Consider the following 18453-nt stretch of genomic DNA (forward strand, 5'->3'; position numbering starts at 1 on the left):
AACCCTGATAATTGACACAGAGAAAAAACATTAAGAGGTAAAAATATGCTTAGCACTGGGAGGGAGGGAGGGAAGTAGGTTTAGAAGCCAAGCTGAGAAGCAATGAAAGGGATTGGTTTCTATCATTTGGTGGCTCAAGCCAAACACAGAGACATATATGGGGGGACAGGAAGATCTTTATCTGTTCATAAGCACACTTCTAACTTCTCCCTCCACTGGTGGTTTTAGTGAGAATGAGTGGAGCAAGCGGCTTTGTGGGTCGTAGTGGATGGAAAAGGGCGCCTGAGTTTGATCAGTGGACAGTCCCATCTTAGATTTAGGTCTTTAATCTACTTTGAGGTGGCTATCATTATTTATTTATTTATTTTTCAGTATATGGTGTTAGAGAATGTTGTAATTTCACTCTTCTCCATGTATCTGTCCAATTTTCCCAATACCACTTCCTGAAGAAGCTGTCTTTTTTCCTTCATGTATTCCTGCCACCTGTCGTACCAAAACCAGATAAAGACACTACCAAACAAGATTAGAGGCCAATATCTTTGATGAATATAGGTGTAAAACTCCTCCATAAAATCTCAGCAAACTGAACCCAACAACACATAAAAAGGATCATACACCATGATCAAGTTGAATTCATTCCAGAGACACAAGGATGGTTGATTGATGTATAACTGAATCACATTGCTATACAGCTATTGTATAGCATACCTATTGTACACTAATACAAAATTGTAAATCAGCTGTACTTCTTTAGAATAAAAAAAAAAAGCTGCCCTGAGAATCTAACCACCACAGGTGCAAACTGCAGCCATAAGCAGTTTCACATTTCCAATTACATCAACCTGAATTAAGGAGCTGGTGATCCTACACAGGGAGTCATAAATGATGTGCTGGGTATGATGACAGGACCAACAAGTGACATTTGTTTGGCTGTGAAAATGACTTTTTGTGCACAAAAAGAAAAGTGAAAAAACACTCATAATTATATCACCTAAAGATATCTGTTGTTGTATTTTGGTATGCATGTGTGCATGCTAAGTCACTTCAGTCATGTCTGACTCTTTGTGACCCCATGGATGGTAGCTGTCCAGGCTCCTCTGTCTGTGGGATTCTTCAGGCAAGAGCACTAGAATAGGTCGCCATTGCCTTCAATGGAAACCCATTCCAGTACTCTTGCCTAGAAAATCCCATGGACGGAGGAGCCTGGTAGGCTGCAGTCCGTGTAGCCTACCCATGGATGGAGGAGCCTGGTAGGCTGCAGTCCATGAGGCAGCTGATGCTTTCAGACAAGTTACGTAACTTGGCCACAGTCCCAGCCAGTAAGTGCTGGAGTCAGGATTTGAGCCCAGATCCGACCAGTTATGGATCTTGTGGCATTAGTCACCCTGCTCCACTCTGGTCCCAGCCTGAACTCCCATCCTGAAAGCCGGGGAGACTGGAAGTCCCCCATCAGGGACCCTGGAGAGGAAGAGGCTCCTTCAGAGAAAGGTGGGCCGCTCAGGTCCCTGCCAGCTTTTCTGTAACTGCAGTCATCAAGGCTCCCTCTAGTCTTCCTTGTGGATCTCCCAAGCCTTCTCTTTTCTTGAACAATCTAGAAAGCTCACAGCTTGGCATTCAAGGCCCAGCATCATCTAGTCTTACCAGACCATCCCCTGGAGGAGGTAATGGCAACCCACTCCAGTATTCTTGCTTGGGGAATCCCTCGGACAGAGGAGCCTGGAGGGCACAATTCACAGGGCCGCAGAGAGTTGGATACAACTGACTTGTATGGACTGAGGCAGAGACTTGGGTACTGGTGCTCAGGGCCCTGGGGCTTCCATGCTGGCTCAGCGGTAATGCAGGAGACCCAGGAGATGCAGGTTCGATCCCTGGGCTGGGAAGATTCCCTTGGAGAAGGGAATGGCAACCCACTCCAGTATTTTTGCCTGGACAGAAGAGTCTGGTGGGCTACAGTCCATGGGGTCGCAAAGAGTTGCTACAGTCCATGAGGTCGGACAACAACAATGATGCAAAGTCTTACCTTATTAATTTCTGAGGACTGAGGCATGGGGACATGTCAACCCTTTTCCTGAGTCAGTTCAGTTCAGTTCAGTCGTTCAGCCATGTCTGACTCTTTGCAACTGCATGGACTGTGCATGCCAGGCTTCCATGTCCATCACCAACTCCCAGAGCTTACTCAAACTCATGTCCATAGAGTCGGTGATGCCATCCAACCATCTCATCCTCTGTCGTCCCCTTCTCCTCCTGCCTTCAATCTTTCCTAGCACCAGGGTCTTTTCCAAGGAGTCAGTTCTTCACATAAGGTGGCCAAAGTATTGGGAGTTTCAGCTTTAGTCTCAGTCCTTCCAATGAATATTTAGGGCTGATTTTCTTTAGGATGGACTGGTTGGATCTCCTTGCTGTTCAGAAGTATCAATTCATCAGTGCTCAGCTTTCTTTATAGTCCAACTCTCACATCCATACATGACTACTGGAAAAACCATAGCTTTGAATAGACGGACCTTTGTTGGCAAAGTAATGCCTCTGCTTTTTAGTATGCTGTTGAGGTTGATCGTAACTTTTCTTCCAAGGAGCAAGCTTCTTTTAATTTCATGGCTGCAGTCACCATCTGCAGTGATTTTGGAGCCCCCCAAAAACAGTCTGTCACTGTTATCTCAACTATTTCATTGCAGGGACTTCCCTGGAAGTCCATTGGTTAGGACTTTGACTGCATTTTCTCATCTCTCACACTGGTTTTAGCTCCTCGCTGAATGGGTGGCTTGTTTTTTAATCATACAGAATCTGAAAGGGAGATCCTTTCTCTGCAAACATAATGAATTCTTTATTGGCCACATAAGAAATGATGGGCTTGGTAAATGGATACAAAGGTATGAACACTTGGATAATTGTACAGTTGGAGATGTGAAGTTTGGGATCATAAATGGCTACATGCTAACCAAGGATGTATAAACTGCTAAAATTCTGAGTTAGGTGGTTTTCTAGTGACCCAGGTGCTGAATGATAGGAACTGCATGGAATTCTAAGGAACACTAAAGTTAAAGGGTTGAAGAATTCCCTGGTGGTCCAGTGGTTAGGACTCTGTGCTTTCACTGCAGAAGTCCCAGGTTCAATCCCTGGTCAGGGAGCTAGGATTCCTCAAGCCATATGGCGTGGCCAAAAAATCAAAATAAATACAAGGTTGGATGAGGGAAGCACCTTTAGAATGAGAGGATGCTAGTCAGATAGGTAGAAGGCTAACTGAAAGGAACAGCATCCAGAATTCAAGTCAGAAGATCTTTTTTTTTTTTTCATAATCCTAATCTTTTTATTTTCTTTTTTAAATTTAATTTTATTATTATTATTATTTTACTTTACAATATTGTATTGGTTTTGCCATACATCAACATGCATCCACCACGGGTGTACATGTGTTCCCCATCCTGAACCCCCCTCCCACCTCCCTCCCCATCCCATCCCTCTGGGTCATCCCAGTGCACCAGCCCCAAGCTTCCTGTATCCTGCATCGAACCTGGACTGGCGATTCGTTTCTTATAGGATATTATATATATTTTAATGCCATTCTGCCAAATCATCCCCCTGCCCCCACAGAGTCCAAAAGACTGTTCTATACATCTGTGTCTCTTTTGCTGTCTTGCATACAGGGTTGTTGTTACCATCTTTCTAAATTCCATATATATGAGTTAGTATACTGTATTAGTGTTTTTCTTTCTGGCTTACTTCACTATGTATAATAGACTCCAGTTTCATCCACCTCATTAGAACTGATTCAAATGTATTCTTTTTAATGGCTGAGTAATACTCCATTGTGTATATGTACCACAGCTTTCTTATCCATTCATCTGCTGATGGACATCTAGGTTGCTTCCATGTCCTGGCTATTATAAACAGTGCTGCGGTGAACACTGGGGTACACATGTCTCTTTCCCTTCTGGTTTCCTCAGTGTGTATGCCCAGCAGTGGGATTGCTGGATCATAAGGCAGTTCTATTTCCAGTTTTTTAAGGGCACACTGTTCTCCATAGTGGCTGTAGTAGTTTGCATTCCCACCAACAGTGTAAGAGGGTTCCCTTTTCTCCACACCCTCTCCAGCATTTATTGCTTGTAGACTTTTGGATCGCAGCCATTCTGACTGGCATGAAATGGTACGTCATTGTGGTTTTGATTTGCATTTCTCTGATAATGAGTGATGTTGAGCAAATTTTCATGTGTTTGTTAGCCATCTGTATGTCTTCTTTGGAGAAATGTCTATTTAGTTCTTTGGCCCATTTTTTGATTGGGTCATTTATTTTTCGGGAATTGAGCTGTAGGAGTTGCTTGTATATTTTTGAGATTAGTTGTTTGTCAGTTGCTTCATTTGCTATTCTTTTCTCCCATTCTGAAGGCTGTCTTTTCACCTTGCTTATAGTTTCTTTTGTTGTGCAGAAGCTTTTAATTTTAATTAGATCCCATTTGTTTATTTTTGCTTTTATTTCCAATATTCTGGGAGGTGGGTCATACAGGATCCTGCTGTGATTTATGTCGGAGGGTGTTTTGCCTATGTTCTCCTCTAAGAGTTTTATAGTTTCTGGTCTTATGTTTAGATCTTTAATCCATTTTGAGTTTATTTTTGTGTATGGGATTAGAAAGTGTTCTAGTTTCATTCTTTTACAAGTGGTTGACCAGTTTTCCCGGCACCACTTGTTAAAGAGATTGTCTTTTCTCCATTGTATATTCTTGCCTCCTTTGTCAAAGATAAGGTGTCCATAGGTACATGAGTTTATCTCTGGGCTTTCTATTTTGTTCCATTGATCTATATTTCTGTCTTTGTGCCAGTACCATACTGTCTTGATGACTGTGGCTTTGTAGTAGAGCCTGAAGTCAGGCAGGTTGATTCCTCCAGTTCCATTCTTCTTTCTCAAGATTGCTTTGGCTATTCAAGGTTTTTTGTATTTCCATACAAATTCTGAAATTATTTGTTCTAGCTCTGTGAAGAATACCGTTGGTAGCTTGATAGGGATTGCATTGAATCTATAGATTGCTTTGAGTAGTATACTCATTTTCACTATATTGATTCCTTCAATCCATGAACATGGTATATTTCTCCATCTGTTAGTGTCCTCTTTGATTTCTTTCATCAGTGTTTTATAGTTTTCTATATATAGGTCTTTAGTTTCTTTAGGTAGATATATTCCTAAGTATTTTATTCTTTTCATTGCAATGGTGAATGGAATTGTTTCCTTAATTTCTGTTTCTATTTTCTCATTGTTAGTGTATAGGAATGCAAGGGATTTCTGTGTGTTGATTGTATATCCTGCAACTTTACTATAATCATTGATTAGCTCTAGTAATTTTCTGGTGGAGTCTTTAGGGTTTTCTATGTAGAGGATCATGTCATCTGCAAACAGTGAGAGTTTTACTTCTTCTTTTCCTATTTGGATTCCTTTTATTTCTTTTTCTGCTCTGATTGCTGTGGCCAAAACTTCCAAAACTATGTTGAATAGTAGTGGTGAGAGTGGGCACCCTTGTCTTGTTCCTGACTTTAGAGGAAATGCTTTCAATTTTTCACCATTGGGGATAATGTTTGCTGTGGGTTTGTCATATATAGCTTTTATTATGTTGAGGTATGCTCCTTCTATTCCTGCTTTCTGGAGAGTTTTTTTTTTTTTATCATAAATGGATGTTGAATTTTATCAAAGGCTTTCTCTGCATCTATTGAGATAATCATATGGCTTTTATTTTTCAATTTGTTAATGTGGTGTATTACATTGATTGATTTGCAGATATTGAAGAATCCTTGCATCCCTGGGATAAAGCCCACTTGGTCATGGTGTATGATCTTTTTAATGTGTTGTTGGATTCTGATTGCTAGAATTTTGTTAAGGATTTTTGCATCTATGTTGATCAGTGATATTGGCCTGTAGTTTTCTTTTTTTGTGGCATCTTTGTCAGGTTTTGGTATTAGGGTGATGGTGGCCTCATAGAATGAGTTTGGAAGTTTACCTTCCTCTGCAATTTTCTGGAAGAGTTTGAGTAGGATAGGTGTCAGCTCTTCTCTAAATTTTTGGTAGAATTCAGCTGTGAAGCCATCTGGACCTGGGCTTTTGTTTGCTGGAAGATTTCTGATTACAGTGTCAATTTCTGTGCTTGTGATGGGTCTGTTAAGATTTTCTATTTCTTCCTGGTCCAGTTTTGGAAAGTTGTACTTTTCTAAGAATTTGTCCATTTCTTCCACGTTGTCCATTTTATTGGCATATAATTGCTGATAGTAGTCTCTTATGATCCTTTGTATTTCTGTGTTGTCTGTTGTGATCTCTCCATTTTCATTTCTAACTTTATTGATTTTATTTTTCTCCCTTTGTTTCTTGATGAGTCTGGCTAATGGTTTGTCAATTTTATTTATCCTTTCAAAGAATCAGCTTTTGGCTTTGTTAAGTTTTGCTATGGTCTCCTTTGTTTCTTTTGCATTTATTTCTGCCCTAATTTTTAAGATTTCTTTCTTTCTACTAGCCCTGGGGTTCTTCATTTCTTCCTTTTCTAGTTGCTTTAGATGCAGAGTTAGGTTATTTATTTGACTTTTTTCTTGTTTCTTGAGGTAAGCCTGTATTGCTATGAACTTTCCCCTTAGCACTGCTTTTACAGTGTCCCATAGGTTTTGGGTTGTTGTGTTTTCATTTTCATTCGTTTCTATACATATTTTTATTTCTTTTTTGATTTCTTCTGTGATTTCTTGGTTATTCAGCAGTGTGTTGTTCAGCCTCCATATGTTGGAATTTTTAATATTTTTTCTCCTGTAATTGAGATCTAATCTTACTGCATTGTGGTCAGAAAAGATGCTTGGAATGATTTCAACTTTTTTGAATTTACCAAGGCTAGATTTATGGCCCAGGATGTGATCTATCCTGGAGAAGGTTCCATGTGCGATTGAGAAAAAGGTGAAATTCATTGTTTTGGGCTGAAATGTCCTATAGATATCAATTAGGTCTAACTGGTCTATTGTATCATTTAAAGTATGTGTTTCTTTGTTAATTTTCTGTTTAGTTGATCTATCCGTAGGTGTGAGTGGGGTATTAAAGTCTCCCACTATTATTGTGTTATTGTTAATTTCCCCTTTCATACTTGTTAGCATTTGTCTTACATATTGTGGTGCTCCTATGTTGGGTGCATATATATTTATAATTGTTGTATCTTCTTCTTGGATTGATCCTTTGATCATTATGTAGTGTCCTTCTTTGTCCCTTTTTACAGCCTTTGTTTTAAAGTCTGTTTTATCTGATATGGGTATTGCTACTCCTGCTTTCTTTTGATCTCTATTTGCATGGAGTATCTTTTTCCAGCCCTTCACTTTCAGTCTGTATGTGTCCCCTGTTTTGAGGTGGGTCTTGTAGACAACATATGTAGGGGTCTTGTTTTTGTATCCATTCAGCCAGTCTTTGTCTTTTGGTTGGGGCATTCAACCCATTTACATTTAAGGTAATTATTGATAAGTATGATCCCATTGCCATTTACTTTATTGTTTTGGGTTTGAGTTTATACACCCTTTTTGTATCTCCTGTCTAGAGAATATCCTTTAGCATTTGTTGGAGAGCTGGTTTGGTGGTGCTGAATTCTCTCAGCTTTTGCTTTTCTGAAAAGCTTTTGATTTCTCCTTCATATTTGAATGAGATCCTTGCTGGGTAGAGTAATCTGGGCTTTAGGTTATTTTCTTTCATCACTTTAAGTATGTCTTGCCGTTCCCTCCTGGCCTGAAGAGTTTCTATTGAAAGATCAGCTGTTATCCTTATGGGAATCCCCTTGTGTGTTATTTATTGTTTTTCTCTTGCTGCTTTTAATATTTGTTCTTTGTGTTTGAACTTTGTTAATTTGATTAATGTGTGTCTTGGGGTGTTTTGCCATGGGTTTATTCTGTTTGGGACTCTCTGGGTTTCTTGGACTTGGGTGATTATTTCCTTTCCCATTTTAGGGAATTTTCAACTATTATCTCCTCAATAATTCTTAACTATATATTTTATTAATTATTAACAATAATTAATAGCTATTATCTTTCTCATGGTCTTTCTTTTTGTCTTCTTCTTCTGGGACTCCTATGATTCGAATGTTGTGGTGTTTAATATTGTCCTGGAGGTCTCTGAGATTGTCCTCATTTATTTTAATTTGCTTTTCTTTTTTCCTCTCTGATTCATTTATTTCTACCATTCTATTTTCTATTTCACTAATCCTATCTTCTGCCTCCATTATTCTACTATTTGTTGCCTCCAGAGTGTTTTTGATCTCATTTATTGCATTATTCATTATATATTGACTCTTTTTTATTTCTTCTAGGTCCTTGTTAAACCCTGTTGCCCATAAGAAGTATTGCTACCATTCCTACACTGAGAATATAACCAAACTTTTCTGGACTCAAAAAAAAGTATATAAGGTCATGTATAATACAAGTAAAATAAACTATTAAATAATCTATTAACCAGAGTTAATCAATATAAGGAGATCAAAACACTCAATCCTAAAGGAAATCAACCCTGAATATTCATTGAAAGGACTGATGTTGAAGCTGAAGCTCTAATACTTCGGCCACCTAATGCAAAGAGCCAACTTATTGGAAAAGACCCTGATTCTGGGAAAGACTGAGGGCAGGAGAAGCTGGCAGCAGAGGATGACATGGTTAGATGGCATCACCAATTCAATGGACGTGAGTTTGAGCAGACTCCAGGAGATAGTGAAGGACAGGGAAGCCTGGTGTGCTACAGTCCATGGGGTTGCAAAGAGTCAGACACGACTGAATGACTGAGCAACAACAATCAATATAAACATATTAGTCCCTATACTTCTATTCTCATGTATGTAAATGTTTAACCATCTCACATTTGCCTAAGAAAAAAGGGGTTTTCCAGGATGTGAAACTTTCAGTGCTAAAGCCAGAAAAGTCCTGGGCTACCTGGGATGAGCTGATCACCCTGTTATAGTTTTTTGATTTCTTTTTTTAAGCAAATAAGTTTTAATACATCTAAGTTTAACATCTTAAGTACATTTTAAAACTTTTAAAAACTGAAAAAAATTTTTAAATATTTTATGTCAGCATTTTTTCTCCTTTTTTTAATTAGAGCATAGTTAATTTACAATGCTGTGATATTTTCAGGTATACAGCAAAGTGAATCTGCTATACTCTGTTATAGTTTTTTAATGTGTTTTTTAAAAAAATTGTTTAAAAGAATGCGTTTTACACAAAGATGGTGAAAATGTAGTACATGGCTTTCAAGAAGCAGTTCTTCCTTGGGTGGTCAGCCACTGAGCCAGCTGACCAGTTTACCAGAGTCACCAGGTTATGAGACTCCCCACACACACAGCACTCACCAGGCAGGAGGCAGAACCAGAGCTGCACTCAGCCCTAGCAGCTTGTCCATTGGCCTCAGAAGGCAGTCCCTTAAGTAGGTCAAAGGGCCTCGCCTCCCCCACCCCAGGGCTTTGGCCTTATACTAGTCCTGGTAGAAAGTGAAAAGTGAAAGTTGCTCAGTCCTGTCCGACTCTTTGTGACCCCATGGACTATACAGTCCCTGGAATTCTCCAGGCCACAGTACTGGAGAGGGCAGCTTTTCCTTTCTCCAGGGGATCTTCCCAACCCATGGATCGAACCCAGGTCTCCTGCATTGCAGGTGGATTCTTTACCAGCTGAGCCACCAGGAAAGCCCAAAAATACTGGAGTGGGTAGCCTATCCCTTCCCCAGCAAATCTTCCCAAACCAGGAATCAAACCAGAATCTCCTGCATTGCAGGCAGATTGTTTACCAACTGAGCTATCAAGGAACTCCTGTCCTTGGTAGAGACGGGGGCCAGTCATTGGCAGAGCAGGTCCACTAACAGGGTCTTTTTTTTTTGACTGAAGGATAATTGCTTTAAAATATGTGTTGGTGTCTGCCATACATGAACATTAATCAGCCATAGGTATACACATGGTACCCTCCCTCTGGAACCTCCGTCCCACCTCGGTCCCCATCCCACCCATCTAGGTTGTCACAGAGCCCCGGGTTGAGTTCCCTGAATCATACAGCGAATCCCCACTGGCCATCTATTTTATATGGTGCTGTGTATTTGCAGGGCAGCAATGGACATATAGACACTGAGAACAGACTTATGGACACAGCACGGGCTGGGAGAGGAGAGGGTGGGATAACTGCAGGGTAGCATGGAAACATGTACACAATCAGGGTCTTTTAACAAGCTCAGTGCTCTTCTACCACTGACTCCTCACTTCAGGAGGTATCACAGGCTCTCAGAGTAAATCCCCAGTTGATGAAACTTTTTCTGTTTTTCAGGGAAAGTGAGAGTGTTAGCTGCTCAGTTGTGTCCGATTCTTTGGGACCCCATGGACTGCAACACATCAGGCTCCTCTGTCCTCCACTATCTCCCAGAATTTGCTCAGATTTATGTCCATTGAGTCGATGACACTATCTGAACATCTCATCCGCTGCCATCCCTTTTCCTTTTGCCTTCAATCTTTCCCAGCATCAGGGTCTTTGCCAATGAATCGGCTCATTGCATTAGGTGGCCAAAGAGCTGGAGCTTCAGCATTAACATCAGCCCTTTTAGTGAATAAGAAGGAGCCCAAGAAACAAGCAGAGAATAGAGGTCACTAAATATAAACCCGTGATATTACTTAGTTCCAGTTTTTAAATTAAATTTTTCTTAACTGAATTCTCTAGTTAATAGTTGAACAGAAAATGAATATAAAGAATTGAATGCAGAACTGAATGACTTAAGTGGAATTATATTTCCTATTTCCCTAATGGGGAAATTGGGGGCTATAGATTAATGACTTGCCAAGGTCTCCAGTATTCTTGCCTGGAGAATCCCCATGGACAGAGGAGCCTGGTCACACAGAGTCGGACATGACTGAAGCAATGTACCATGCAGGGTTTCATAGCCAGTAGATGTTAGAGTGAGTCTTTAAACCCAGATTCACCTAATTTCTGAGTCTGGTCTCTGGCTGGGACACTTCCTGGTTGGGTTTCTGCCTAGATACATTACTGCACGATCTGATGGAGATCAGCGTGGGCCTGGAAGCTTGTGGTGGTTCTAGACGCCACTTGTCTGGCTGATGCCCTGGAGAAGATTCCTGCACTGAGAGAGAGATCATGCCTGATGACCTCTAGGTCGACTGACCATATAATTTATTCTCTAGATTGAAGCTCCGGAGAAGGCAATGGCATCCTACTCCAGTACTTTGCCTGGAAAATCCCATGGACGGAGGAGCCTGGTGGGCTGCAGTCCATGGGGTCGCTAAGAGTCGGACATGACTGAGTGACTTCGCTTTCAATTTTCACTTTCATGCATTGGAGAAGGAAATGGCAACGCACTCCAGTGTTCTTGCCTGGAGAATCCCAGGGATGCAGGAGCCTGGTGGGCTGCCGTCTATGGGGTTGCACAGAGTCGGACACGACTGAAGCAATTTAGCAGCAGCTGACTGAAGCTCTGGGGAGTGAAAGGGGCGTTTACTAAGTAAGCTTGGAATACCATGAATTAGAACTAACTGTTAGTTCTCTCCCAACTTTGTAAGTCTCATGGGCTCAGGATAAATTTAATATATGACATTATCAAGTGCTCAATTTCTGATGGACCTCTGCAGGCTCCTCTCCTGAAAAACCAGAAGAATTTCACAACACGTCATTCACGGAGGTGCATGTCTTATTCAGCATTAACTCCACCATTTAAAATGACCATTATCTTCCAGTGCAACCTGGTTGGACACATTATGGAATGTTGTTTAAGAAACTATGAGGAAGAATGGATGAAGGAAGGCCAGCCAGGAATGTGGGGCAGCATATTCTTCTTTGAGGCAAGCATGGCCTTTTCTGGTGTCGATTTAACTCACGATACTTCTAAATGACTTATGTGAGGTTCAGATACACAAGTAGAGCTATTTTAGTCATATCACATCTCCATTTTATTTTAGCATAATCAGAAAACTGTCACCGGCATTTTCCAGTGGGGCCACATTTCCTAAATCTTTTCTAAAAAGTATAAGTGTTGGTGATTCATATTTACTGTCCTTAAAGTATAAAAGTCTTTTTTAAAAAGTATAGTTGATTTACATTACTGTATTAGTTTCTGGGGTACAGGAAAATGATTCAGCTTTACGTAGACAGACCAGACACACATACGCACATGTATGTATCCTTTTTCATATTCTTTTTTTTTAAATTTTATTTTATTTTTAAACTTTACATAATTGTATTAGTTTTAATACATACATAATTGTATCATATTCTTTTCCATTATGGGTTATCACAGGATATTGAATATAGTTTTTGGTGCAAAACAGTAGGACCTTGTTGTTTATCTATTTTATATATGGGAGTGTGTGTCTACCACTCCCAAACTTCCAGTTTGTCCCACCCCTATCCACTCTCACTTTTGTTAATCATGGGCTTGTTTTCTAAAGTGAAAGTGCTAGTCACTCAGTTGTGTCCAACTCTTTGTGAGTCTGACTATAACATGGACTGTGGCCTGCCAGGCCTCTCCGTCCATGGAATTCTCTGGGCAAGAGTACTGGGGTGGGTTGCCATTCCCTTCTCCAGGGGATCTTCACGATCCAGGGATCACACCTGGATCTTCTGCATTGCAGGCGTATTCTTTGCCATCTGAGTCACAGGGGAAACCTTGAGTATATTTTTGTTTAGTAAATAAGTTCCTTTATGTCATATTTTAGGTTCTATATAGAAGCGATGTCATGTGGTATTTGTTTTTCTCTTTCTGGCTTACTTCACTTAGTATAATAATCTTGAGATTTTTCTACGTTGCTGCAAATAGCCTTATTTTGTTCTTTTTTATGGCTAAGTAATATTCTATTGTGTATATGACCACATCTTCTTTATCAATTCATCTGTTGATGGACATTTAGGTTGATTCCACGTGTTGGCTATTGTGAATAGTGCTCCAACAAACATTGGGCTGCATGTATCTTTTTGAATTAGAGTTTTCTCCAGATATATGTTCAGGAGTGGGATTTCTGGGTCATATATATATATATATATATATATATATATATATATATATATATATATATTTGGACTGTTTTCCATAGTGGCTGCAATAGCTTACATCTCCGCCAGCAGTGTGGCAGTTTCCCTCTCCTCCTCACCCTCTACAGCATTTGTTATTTGTAGAGTTTTTCATGATGGCACCAAGATCTTTCCCTGAGGAAGCATCAACATGTTTGAGGAGCATAAACTTCCATGAGAAGTTTTGGCCAGCTCATTATCTTCTGCTTTCCACTCTCTTTTCCTAGCTTCCCCAGTGATAGATAACATGCCTCTTTCCAATATCACAGTACTCATTGTGTCCTATGCACTATTATCATCAATACAACCTTCAAGTTTGCATAGACCAGGGTGGAAGTAACGCTATGGAAGAAGAATTTTGTTCTTTGGTGGCTCCAATAATCTGTTCATATCCTGCTTTCTCCATTTTCTACTCCTTCCTCACCCTCTGTTCTTGCACAGTGATGACCGGAGTGATGTGGGACTCAGGGCTCTGTGGGCAGCTCTGGAACCCCACTATCCTGTGAGAGGGGCTGCTGAGCATACAGGAGATTCTGGACCATTCAGCAAAGTTCATCATTGTGGGGACTGGGTATCAATGACATCCTTCATCCAAGCACCCCACACTGCTGCAGAATTTACTCTGAATCACATTTGTCTTTGGAAGGCGGTGGAGGGGAGTTCTCTCCTCTCACAGTGTGGGAGGAGCTGGACTCCCAGTCTGTGGCTCGTGGGGGCTCTGGGCCCCTTTCCCCTCTGATTGCTTTCTGGGCTGGCAGACCCTCATGCATTCATGTATTTGTCCTACTATTCTTGTTGAGTCAGAAATAGGGCTGAGCGCCTGCTCTGTACCACGCAGTGTATGGAGAGCTTCTGGGGAATGATTAGCATGACTGTCAAGGTCTCTGCCATGAAAGGGTTGTTCTGATGGAGAAGGAGAGAGGGGAATGGGAGACACCCCCCATCCTGCATTGTGACCTGGAACAGTTTCTCTAGCCCCCAACCTGCATGCTGGGACCTTGCTCCATCATCTTTCTCCTTCCTTTGGCTGGATCTCCTAGAATGAATACTCTTATTTGGGAATTAGCTATTTTTATTACACATGACTAATCAATTCAGGATGACACAAAATTGTACTTTCAAAGGTACTGGGACATAGGTGTTCCTTTGGGCAACAGCAACAAAATTTTAAATTAAATTATTTGCTTCTTTTGTAGTCTAGAGAAATAAGAGTAATATAGCAGGAATTATTTAATATTTTATAAAATAGACTGGTCCTCTATAATGCTTTAGTTCCTTTTTTATTTGGAAAGTATTTGCCATACATTTAATGTGTATAAGGCTGAAGATACATCCTAATTCAGATATGCATGATAGCAGTAGATGTGGATACTGGTTTATAGAAAATACTTAGTGGATTTGTCTCTCAGTCATGTCTAACTCTTTGGGACCCTGTGGACTGTAGCCCACTAGGCTCCTCTGTCCGTGGAATTCTCCAGGCAAGAATACTGCAGTGGATTGCTATTTCCTTCCCCAGGGGATCTTCCCGACCCAGCGATTGAACCAGGGTGTCCCGCATTGAAGGCACATGCTTTACCATCTGAGCCACCAGGGTTTGCTTTGACAACTACCCTCGTATTGTCAACACGGATTCAGTATTGAGAGGCCCTGTGACCTCTCACTTATGAGCTCAACCAGAGGGAGGGGGAAGGGAAAGCAAAAGGCATGGGATGCACCTACAGTGAGTGCACCCCGAGCCCTGAGGCAGGCGTCAGCCAGGCCGGGTACTGGTTTGAACTCTGGGACTGGAGGGCAGGGAATAGTAGGGGACTTTGGACCCAGAGGAAAAAGCTATTTCAGCAAAGCCTATTCTCAGGAGAGGGCTTCCAAGTGGCTCAGTGGTGAAGAACCCGCCTGCCCGAGCAGGAAATGTGGGTTCGATCCCTGGGTTGGGAGATCCCCTGGAGAAGGAAATGGTAACCAACTGTAATATTCTTGCCTGGAGAACGCCATGGACAGAGGAGCCTGGCAGGTCACAGCCCATGGGGTTGCAAAAGAGTTGGACCCAGCTGAGCCGCTGAGTACATACACACCCACCCACAGGAGAGGCTCTTGTTTTGGGGCCCGGGGCAGACGGATGTCCAGAGAGTAAAGAGGCCAGGACTGGTATCCAGTTTCTCACCCAGCTTCCTGGACAGCAAACAGATTACATTGCATTGGTATTGTCACCACGAATGAAAAAATATTATTTCATTAGCGGTGACAACAGTAGCAACAGTACTCTTTATTATTAACTAAACTCCATATTGTATTCAGAGTTCCTTAGCTTCTTGCCTAATTTTTCTTTTTCTCTTCCAGGATTCTTACATTTCTTTTACTCACCACATCTCCCTACCTGCTCTGGACTATGACAATTTCTCAGAATTTCTCTGCTTTTTTGTGATGTTGATAATTTTGAAGATTACTGTGCAGTTATTTTACAGAATGTCCCTTGTTTGGGGTTTGTCTGATATTTTTCTTGCAATTAAACTAAGGTTATGGATATGGGGGAGGAGAACCACAGAGGGGCAGTGCTATTCTCAGGGCTTAGTATCTAAGTTATATGCTGTTAACCTGCTTTATTGCTGTTGATATCAACCTTGATTATCAGGCTGAGATACTTTTTCTCAGGCTACTCCAGATAAAGTGACTTTTTCCCTTTTACCATACTATGCTCCTTGAAAGCAAGTCACTATTGCCCATTAACTCTGTTTTTAATGTTCTTTTAACTTATTTGTACTTTTAAAATGTTTTACAATAGTCAGGGTTCACATTGCTCATGAGAATATGGCTAAGAATGCAGTTATTAAAAATGTTTTTATTTTTTGGTCACACCATGCAGCATATTGGATCTTAGTTCCCCAACTAGGGATTGAACCCAGGCTCCCAGAAGTGGAAGTGCAGATTCTTAACCACTGGACAACCAGAGAAGCCCCAAGAGGATTGCTCTTAAAATAAAAAGAACCTCTCACTGGTCCTGCCTCCATCACCCTGGCCGTCCATAGTTCTCCTTAGTATCCATGTGGGCATGTGAAGTCATTTCAGTCGTGTCCTACTCTTTGTAATACCATGGACTGTAACCCGCCAGGTTCCTCTGTCTATGAATTCTCCAGGTCAGAATACTGGAGTGGGTTGCCATGCTTTCCTCCAGGGGAACTTCCCAATCCAGGGACTGAACTTGCATCTCTTATATATTCTGCACTGGCAGGCAGGTTCTTTACCACTAGCACCACCTGGGAAGCTCTCTCCTTAATACAGCAAGATCTAACTAGACAAGCTTAATGTGGGCTGGAATACTTGAGTTGGTTTTTCACCAGCAACGCTGATGGAGTTTTTCCTGATGTTTTACAGGGTGTTTTTTTTTTTTTTTGTATTTTATTTTTGGAGTATAATTGCTTTACAATATTTTATTAGATTCTGCTTCACAACAAAATGAATCAGCTAAATGTATACATATATCCTCTCCCTATTGAACCTTCCTCTCCCAAACCCCCATCCCACCTCTCTAGGTTGTCACAGAGCGCAGAACTCCCTGTGCTATACAACAGCTTCCCACTAGCTATCTATTTTACACATGATAGTTTATATATGTTAATACTACTCTCTCAGTTTGCCCCACCCTCTCCTTTGCCCTGTGTCCACATGTCCATTTTCTGCATCTGAGTCTCTGTTTCTATGCTCTGCTAATGCGTTCATCAGTACCAGTTTTCTAGATTCCATATATATGCGTTAATATACGACATTTGCTTTTCTCTTTCTGACTTACTTCAATCTTTATGACAGACTCTAGTTCTGTCCATATCACTACAAGTGACCCAATTTCATTCCTTTTTATGGATGAGTAGATGGTCTGCAGCCATGAAATTAAAAGACACTTACTTCTTGGAAGGAAAGTTATGACCAACCTAGACAGCATATTAAAAAGCAGAGACATTACTTTGCCAACAAAGGTCCATCTAGTCAAGGCTATGGTTTTTCCTGTGGTCATGTATGGATGTGAGAGTTGGACTGTGAAGAAGGCTGAGCGCAGAAGAATTGATGCTTTTGAACTGTGGTGTTGGAGAAGACTCTTGAGAGTCCCTTGGACTGCAAGGAGATCCAACCAGTCCATTCTGAAGGAGATCAGCCCTGGGATTTCTTTGGAGGGAATGATGCTAAAGCTGAAACTCCAGTACTTTGGCCACCTCATGCGAAGAGTTGACTCATTGGAAAAGACTCTGATGCTGGGAAGGATTGGGGGCAGGAGGAGAAGGGGACGCCAGAGGATGAGATGGCTGGATGGCATCACCAACTCGATGGACATGAGTTTGGGTGAACTCTGGGAGTTGGTGACGGACAGGGAGGCCTGGCATGCTGCGATTCATGGGGTTGCAAAGAGTCAGACATGACTGAGTGACTGAACTGAACTGAACTGAATATTCCATTGCATATACGTACTACATTTCCTTTAATCATTCATCTGTTTTTTAACATTCAGGTTGCTTCCATGTCCTGGCTATATTATAGAGTTTAAAGACAAAGCTCTGGCTTAGGCGGCACCTTACAAAGGCTAATCTAACTGGCCTTACATTTTATTTTCTATCTCACTTCAATTTTAGGGAGAAAATACCATGAAAAAAATTTACACTTGACTTTCTGAAAATAGAAGTAGGTATACAGAAGACTTTCTCACAAGTTCAAAAAATTTTACTGAAATTAAAAAAATCATACAAAAATGAATTTTTAGACTCTACAAAAGAAACAAAATATTATTCATACTTTGTTTTAATTTATGAAAGAGAAGTGTAAGATTATAGTAAAGAAGTAAAGTAAGATGATAATATTCTTGCATCATGAGTGGTTAGGGAAAGAAAATAAAGGAAAAGGGTAATGACAGAGGAAACAATACAAAGGAGAAAAGAGAGGTCAAAAGGTCAGAAAAAACACACACAGAGCGACAGTGATAATAAGATGGTGACAGATATTTCTAGTCATAATAATAGAAGCATTTTTACTCTAAAGAGAAGACACAAATCTTCCTATGCCTGACAACTTACTAAACTCATTGTTCTTATAAAGCTGCTGTTCCACATTCTCAATTCTTCCCAAACTTCTTGGAAGAGCTGCCCACTCTCACTACATCCTCCTGTCCTGGTCCATTCGCTCCTGAACCTGCTGTAAGGTGGCTTCTGTGCCACTTCTCCACTGAACCCGCTCTGCAATAACATGCATGTTGTCATGGAAACACCGAACCCTGCTCTTCTGTCCTGCTTCCCCACCTACTTCCAGGACCGTAATCCATGAGTTAGTGACTAGACAGCAACAACAATTGTTACAGTGCTCTTTTTACTTAAATATGTGTGTGCTTTGGATGACTTTTGGTGCTGTCCTTGAAAATCTTTGGAGACCAAAATCTGCTTCATCCTT

The 18453-nt window shown here is 40.9% G+C and overlaps 1 non-coding gene across 1 annotated transcript; it reads left to right on the forward strand.

The window, feature by feature from the left end:
• Window positions 1-3052: 3052 nt before the first annotated feature.
• Window positions 3053-3125, forward strand: TRNAE-UUC (transfer RNA glutamic acid (anticodon UUC)). The gene has a single exon. It is a non-coding gene; the product is annotated as a tRNA-Glu (tRNA).
• The last annotated feature ends 15328 nt before the right edge of the window (window positions 3126-18453 follow it).

This window comes from Bos indicus, chromosome 29 (assembly GCF_029378745.1).
Source record: "Bos indicus isolate NIAB-ARS_2022 breed Sahiwal x Tharparkar chromosome 29, NIAB-ARS_B.indTharparkar_mat_pri_1.0, whole genome shotgun sequence".
Lineage (NCBI taxonomy): Eukaryota > Metazoa > Chordata > Mammalia > Artiodactyla > Bovidae > Bos > Bos indicus.